Here is a 7,600-nt window from a genome sequence, read left to right as displayed (position 1 = left end):
AGGGTAGTAGTCAGTGGTGTGACATCTAGTTTGCAGCCAGCATCAAGTGGAGTGCACCAGGGGCCAGTCCTTGAGTCAGTTTTGTTCAATATCTTCATTAATGACCTGGAAGATGGCATAGAGTTCACCCTTAGCAAGTCTTCAGATGGCAAGTTGTAGGGTGGGGGGTGAGGGAGGGAGTAGTATATACTCTGGAGGTAGGGTCCTGCACTTAGAACAGAACAATCCCATGCACCGGTACAGGCTGAGGACTGACAAATTATGCAGCAGCTCTCCAGAAAATGACCCGGGGGTAACAGTGGACAACAAGATGAATATGAGCCAACAGTGTGCCCCTGTTGTCAGCAAAACTAATGCTGCTAATGCTGCACTCAGCTGCATTGGTAGAAGTGTTACCAGCAGATCAAGCAAAGTTATTATTCCCCTCTATTCAGTCCTGGTGAGGCCACATCTGGAGTATTGTGTCAAGTTTTGAGCCCCCCACTACAAAAAAAGATGTGGAAAAATTGGAGGGAGTCCAGTGGAGGGCAACAAAAATGTTTAGGGGCCTACAACACATGATTTATGAGAAGAGGCTGAGGGAACTGGGTTCATTTAATCTAGAGAAGATAAGATATAGAGGATTTAATAGCAGTCTTCAACTATCTTAAAGGTGATTCCAAAGAGGATGGAGCTAGAATGTTCTCAGTGCTGATAGGTGAGAGAACAAGGAGCAATGGTCTCAAATTGAAGCAAGGTAAGTTTAGGTTGGATATTAGAAAAAAACCCCCTCTCATTAGGAGGGTAGCAAAACACTGAAACAGGTTACCTGGAGAGCTTGTGGAATCTTCCCCATTGGAGGTTTTTAAGCCCCAGATGGACAAAACCTTGGCTGGGATCATCTTTGAGCAGGGGGTTAGACTAAGTGACCTCCTGAGGCCCTTTCCAACACTAATTTTATATGATTCTAAGAACAGATCCCAAACACATGACTGCTCTGCTTGCTAGGAACTTTTGAACCCCTGCAAACAGAAGCCCCAGCCAGATTGCCAGACAAGGGATTTAAATTCCATGACAATAGGAACTCCTTAGCTCATCCCACCAGAAAACTCTGATACCCTGTGCCTAGAAAACCTATTTCCTGCTGCCACAAGCTGATGGGACAAAGGCAACCCAAAGCTCAGTTAGAGACAAGGTGTAACAAAGACTTGTCCCAGGAGTGGCTGTGGCACTTCCTGATGGCCAGTTAGCCTCTGTTCACCCTGTTTTTGTGATCACCTTTCCTTCCATTTGCTGCCATGGACATAAATCCCTGAGAGGCTGCTCCAGGGATTCCCGAATGAGATCTCATCAACTCATGAGTGCTAGAGTTTATTGCTACATGCTAATAGCATATTCAGACGTGCTCTGTATGAGTTAGATGGATGCAGTTAAGGAACCAGCAATGCTACAAAATGTCTAATATTGTATAGAGATCTTGGATTTTCTTGATTTGTCATTTTGGCTCATAGCAAAATACAAAAATAAGACTCTTTAGGTTTTGTTAGTTCATGACCTTCTCTTATAGAACTAAGCTACTTTTTATAGTATGCCTTTAGATTTTGGCACAAGAGAGGGCCCTATTTTTCCCTCCCTAACTGGCCACAAGGAATAGAATTTGGAACTGTTCCTTTGCTATGACTGTTCTCTTACACAGTGTACCACATGCTTCTATTAAATAACTGTGTGTCCACCAACAACTGAGATGTATTGGGATGCCATACCACACATACAGCTGGCATAAAATTTCCTTATCCAACTTTCTTCTTACATAAGTGTAAGCCTAGAAAGTCTTGAAATGCATGGTATTTCACACACACACACACAGATTTATAGATATATTTTAGTCAGTGTGAGGCCATGTCTCTCTAGTTAGAAGAACCTGAATCATGTAATCACTCTGCTTTTCCAGCCTCAGGAACTATAATTGGAACACCTTTTTCAAAAAAAATTTTGAAAATTCAAGTTAATGCAGAATATATACTGATCTCAATTATAATTTTACACATGGAGGTCATGTCTATGCGTGAATTTAAGCACACTTGAATTTAATACACATGGTAGGATTTGGGACACTAACTTTAGTCCCAACTTGCTTCAACCCTGCCTTTGTGGCCAGTGGGGATGGGGGGTTGCTCCAGCCTCCAAACTCATGGCTGCCAGCACTTGGCAGCCATGCTGAAGGCACACCCTCCATACTGTGACTTCTGGGATGGCTTTTCCTGTGCCAGAGCAGCAGCATGGGCAGAGACACAGGCAGCACATACCTGCTCTGTTTCTGCTGGAGCTGTACTTCCTGGCCCTGGCACCCAAGGAGAGGGCTTCCCTTCTCAGGGCTGCCACAGCTGTTCTGCTTGTCTGCCACTATTCTGTCCACCTGCGACTCAGCCACCTAGCACTGCTGGACTCCCACATCTGCTCTGGCCATCTGCTGGACTACTGGTACATGGCCTTCTGGGACCCCAATCACTGTACAGCTGGGCCTACCAGCCCTGGTGACCATGGGCTCCAGGACACCACTCCTGGAACTGCCATTGCTGTGCTGATCTAGTAGCCCTGCTGCCTCTGGGCCTGCCATACCAGCCAGGACTGGTGGTAGCATGTTGTGCTGAAAGAATGGGACAATGACCAGGGAGTCAACACATTCTGTATGACCAGAACCACCACTGAGAACCTGCTGCACCAGCTCCAGCCCCACCTAAATGGCCAGGACACAGAGAAGCACCTAGCCATCCCTGCCAAAACATACATCCCCTGCCACCCAGACACCCCTAACCCCCTCCCCACCCTCCCACGCCATTCCAGGACATGCACAGTTGTAATGAAAACTTATAGTCCTCTCAGTTTTCCAAACTGAAAACTATATACATCAGTCTTAGTCTGTCTCTGAGTCCTTAACTGGGGGGCTGTGCAGTGGGGGAACCCAGGGCACAGAGCCTGGCAACAGATGACCAGCAACCTAGCCATGGACAGGTCCCCCATGGGTTTGTGGGCCACAGTGAACAGCAGGGGCTCCTGCAGGTGTAGTCCTGCTGCAAGACAGACAGTGGGATCCAGGGGCCCTGCAGGGCAAGGGCCAGGACCTGTCATGGGGAGCCTGGATGCAGGCTCCACTGCCCAGCCCTGGATGGCCAGTTACTGCTGGACCAGCTCCACACAGCACTGCTCCAGGGCCTCCAGCCAGGGCCGGTGCTCCTGCTGTGCCCAGTCCTGTGCCTCCTCCTGGGTGGTCTCCTGGATGATGTCTTCCTCCCACTAGGCCTGCTCCTGTGCATCCTGCACATGCTTCTGCACCCACATCTGCACTGCCCAGTTCTCAGCTACTACCAACAGCTGCTGGAGAAGGAAGGCCCACTCCATGTTGCACCACTGGCATAGCTGGACCATCTGGGCAGCTCCAGTGGCAGGTGGTGGCGACTCTGATGTGGCACTCCTACAGGGCCTCTGCATCCAGATGTTAGCCCTTCACAGGAAAGAGACAGAAGCCTTTTGTGTGAGTTTCCAGTGCACAGAGATAAGATGCACTGCACCAGGGCCCTGAGCTACCCAGCTTCATTTCAGAGGTTAGCCATGCATGGGTGCTCTGGGAACATGGTAAGCTGTCTAGTAAGTGATGGGCCAGGGCAGTCACCAGCCAAGCCTGCTCAGCCCTTATTGATCCCCTGGGGTAAGTAACCTGATAGGAGCAGACAGCCTGCCTCTCCTGCCCCCTTCCCAGGGTGGGTCAGGCCAGGCTGCTGGCAGCACCTGCTGCCACAGCTCCAGATCCCACTTCTGACCTGCAGGCTAGCTGCTCTGCTGTACTGCTGACCAGCCCATGGCACTTGGGCGAGGGGCCCATGGACAACTTGGGCAAAGGGCTGGTGGCACCCCTGCCTCCCTACTGGAGGCCTCTCTGGGGAGGTACCCTTGGGCTATCCCCCTTCCTCCACACCACCACTGCACCAAGAGCAGTGTGTGATGAGCTGCTTTTGCAGGAAGAGGGCAGCCTGAGCCACTAGTCCCTGATGCTGATCATTTCGCTGGTACCCCAGGCACGCCTGTGCCCCTGTTCAGGACTCTGAGCTATGAAGTTGTGAGGGGCCAGCCTGGACTCCCTGCAACCTCTGCTGCCACCCAGAGGGCTACCTGTGGTAGTGATAAACATCCCTGAACCCCACTGCCCTGAAAGATGTTGCTTCCAGCATCAGTGCCTTCTTCAGCATGCAAGAAGTCTGTGCCTACTCAGCTACTGGGACATGGGATGCTCAAAGTTTTGAACTGTGTCCTGACTCTCTGCATGCTGTGAGGAGAGGAACCTGGGGAGAGGGGAGGGTGGGTGGCCTGGATAGGGGGCAGGGGCAGGTCTGGGAGGGCCCTCCCCAGTTCAGGAGTTACCAAGTATCTGGGGCTGGTGAGGCTGGTGGCTCAGCATGGGGCTCACCATCAACAGTGGCATCCAGATGCACCCAGTGTCCATGGACTATGGTGTGCAGTAGGCCAGGTATGACCAGGGCCTTCCCCACCGCACCCCAAGGAGGAGCTGGCAGCCAGAGGTGTCGGCCCAATAATAAAGGATAGGACCATGGGTCCTGGTGGTCCTGTGCTGAGTGAGACTGGGCCATAAAGGAAGTGGACTCGCCCAATTCAAACACTCAGCAAATGCCACCTGATTCTCACATGCCACATCTTGGTGTTGAAGATTTATTTGTCAGGAGGTGATCTAGTCAACTATGTATTGGCCTGGATGAGCCGGGTCCAATTCTTCTTTGGAGCTCCTACCTCTCCTGCACCCTGTCCAAGCACCATCCAGTTGTTAAAGCATCAGTCATGACCTTGGCTCTCAATGGGCATTCTCTTTCTTTTCTTTGATCCTTTAGGCCCATAGTTGTCTCATTCCTGATTTAAGGTCATGGCAGCTAAGCTGGCCCCAAAGGTAGTTCTGATGAGGCTTGGTAAATGGAAGAGAAATGAAGAACAACACAAAGCAAGGAAACTGTAAGTCAGGTAAGTATTTCAGCCCCTAGTGCCATTGTGACTGCTGGCTGAGGCCTCCAGCAACGTCATAATTCAGTCCTGAGGGCATCAGGCTACGGCCCTATCAAATAAAAGAAACCAAATAAATAAATAAAGGCACATAGGATAATTCCTGGTTGATTTCTCCTACAAACATGGGCATTTATATTGGCTTTAAGCACTTTGGCATTGGTTCCCAGTGCTTCTATGGTGTACAGGTCAGTTCCCCATGAGGGACAAACCCTTTTACTGGCCCTTATTAACTCAGCTCCATTTGAGTAATGTAGTACTATTTTTTGACCAGTCTCCCTCTGTCCTAGGACTGTTGCTGGCTTTCCCTTTTCCAGGTGGCTGGAACTCAGTTTACTAGATTCCCCACCATCCAAAGTGAAAGTAAAATAGAAGATAAAACAAAAGACCTTATTTGGCAGTTGTTGTCTCTCCTGTGCCTACCTTGTCCTCTTGGCATGGCTTCCTACTGGCTTTCCTTGCAGCTTTCACCACTGCAGGCTTGATGGCAGTGTCCTGGGAGTGTCTCCTCTGAGCTCCCAGGCTGAGAATCAGCCCTCTCCCCATCTCCTGTGGTTTCTGCTCAAACATTCTGATACTCCAGGGCTTGTGTTCCCTTCCTGTGCCTGTTCTGCCTTCCCTCTGGTTTCAGTGGCAGGCTAGAAATTCTGGCACAGCTTAGGGGAGCTCCAAACCAGATGGAGCAACTGCTAATAAAGCATGGCTCCCATGATGGCTTCTGGTCCATTGTTGAGGAAAGGGAAGGGTATTTGCTTCCATCTATAGCTATGCATTGAAAAGAGGCTTTTTTTTACCTCTTTACATAGCCAGCCACTCCTTGTAGTGGGCTGTGGAGCTGGGCAAAGGGCAAGGCAGTTGCTGAGCTGCCAGTGGATGCAGCAGCCTGGGAGGGGTGCTGGAAGCCCGAGGTTCCCTTCTCCATTGACATGTCACCTGAGGTGTCAGGGCAGGGTGCAGCTGAGGGCAGGCCGCCCCTGTTGGTGGCACTTACAGGGGTATGGCCTGTCTCCCGGGGCACCAAAATGTGGGTCAGCTCACATATGAAGGGCCTGGTCTTCTAGGCATGACTGAACCAATGATTGAAGTCAGTCACAGCCACCCACTGTGCCTGTAAGACCTTGGTCTTCATGCAGCACTGCTGTGACATGTGAGAGTGGCCTTGCACATGCACCCCAGATGAAATGGTTTCATAAATGTGGGTGTTTAAGCACCTGCCCCATGTGAACTGCCTCTAGATTCAGCCCTTCCCCCGAGCACCATAAGGTTGTGCACATCCTCACAGGTCCAGTTGGGGGGCTAGGAACTTGGGATGTGCATGGGGACATAGCCAGGGCTCAACAAGGACAATGTGCTGGACATGCTCCTTGTATCAGCTCTCTGGGCCCCCTCACAGCTGTCCCTGAGATACCAGACCAGGACAGGAGCACAGGAAGGGACTGCAAGCTATGTGGCAGAGGTGTTTTACTGCGGTACCTGCAGCAGGGAGCAGATGCTGGCTCTGCTGCCATAGAAAGCAGAACTCCTGCAGACCATGCTGGCTCCTTCAGGATCCCTTTGCTTTGTGCCCCAAGGCACAAAGGCTTTTATAGCCTGCAGCTAGGGGCTGTTAGAGAGCAGCTCAGCCCTGGAGGAGGAGGAGAGGTGACCAGCCAGGAGCCCTGGGGCTGGGCTATGGCCTGCCCCCTAGTGGATGGGCAGGCCCAGCACTAAAGTCCGTGCATTAATGTGCATTAACACATCTACATGTATGTTAATGCACTTTAACTAATCGTGCCAAATTTGATATTTGCTTTATGCAGGTTTCAAATTTAGGCACAATGGGCATCTGTACACAATCACACACTGTAGTGCCAGGTGCTTTTAAAAGCCCCTGGTACTATGTCACGTACATTTGTATAAATGGTGAAATGCGTGTCAGAGCTGAGAAAATGGCAGTGGTGTGCTTTTGAGCTAAGTTGAACTAATACATCAAAGTTTCAGTTTCAAAGTGCACTGCTGCCATTTTATGAGCATAGGCATGCATTTTACTGTTTTAACAAATGCACGCAACACAGAACTGGGTGCATCAATTGGTGTTCTCAGCATACATGATTAATCAAGGCTGGGTTTCTGGTGTGTAAGAGCAGACTGCAGTATGTGCATAAATGCCCAATTTCCCTAAAATCACCATTTTTAAGGTGTGTTAATTGCATGTATGTGTATACATGTTCCCTTAATGAGCTTCAAGTTGAGCTAATGCACATTAAATGCCCACATATAGACATATCAATATATCACACTTGTTTTGTAGTCTATGCTGTTTTACAGTTTGCTTCTGGCCCCTAGTTAAGCTATTGGTTTTGAAATATACAGAAATGTAACCAAAAGACCGAAGACCGACTTTATTCCTTCTTTGTGATTTAACTCAACTGCTTGACAGTCCCTAGTATTGATAATGGGATATTATTCACGTGGGCACCAATGACACGGCTCGGAGCACCCCCAGCCAGGTCATGAGGCGCTACAGGAAGTTGGGAGCAGGGCTTAGGGCTCTGGGAGCTCAGATGGTGTTTTCGTC

At 49.9% G+C, this 7,600-nt stretch overlaps 1 long non-coding RNA gene across 1 annotated transcript in view; it reads right to left on the bottom strand.

The window, feature by feature from the left end:
• Positions 1-226: 226 nt before the first annotated feature.
• Positions 227-7,600, bottom strand: part of LOC109312574 — a 14,440-nt gene continuing 7,066 nt past the window's right edge. The window contains exon 3 of the long non-coding RNA XR_002101860.1: positions 227-359. This is a non-coding gene — a long non-coding RNA (uncharacterized LOC109312574). The remainder of the gene's footprint in view (positions 360-7,600) is intronic.

The sequence above is a fragment of the Crocodylus porosus genome, unplaced genomic scaffold (assembly GCF_001723895.1).
Source record: "Crocodylus porosus isolate Cpor-Errol unplaced genomic scaffold, CroPor_comp1, whole genome shotgun sequence".
Lineage (NCBI taxonomy): Eukaryota > Metazoa > Chordata > Crocodylia > Crocodylidae > Crocodylus > Crocodylus porosus.
The sequence above is the reverse complement of the archived record's forward strand: the minus strand, read 5'-3'. Positions and strand labels throughout refer to the sequence as shown.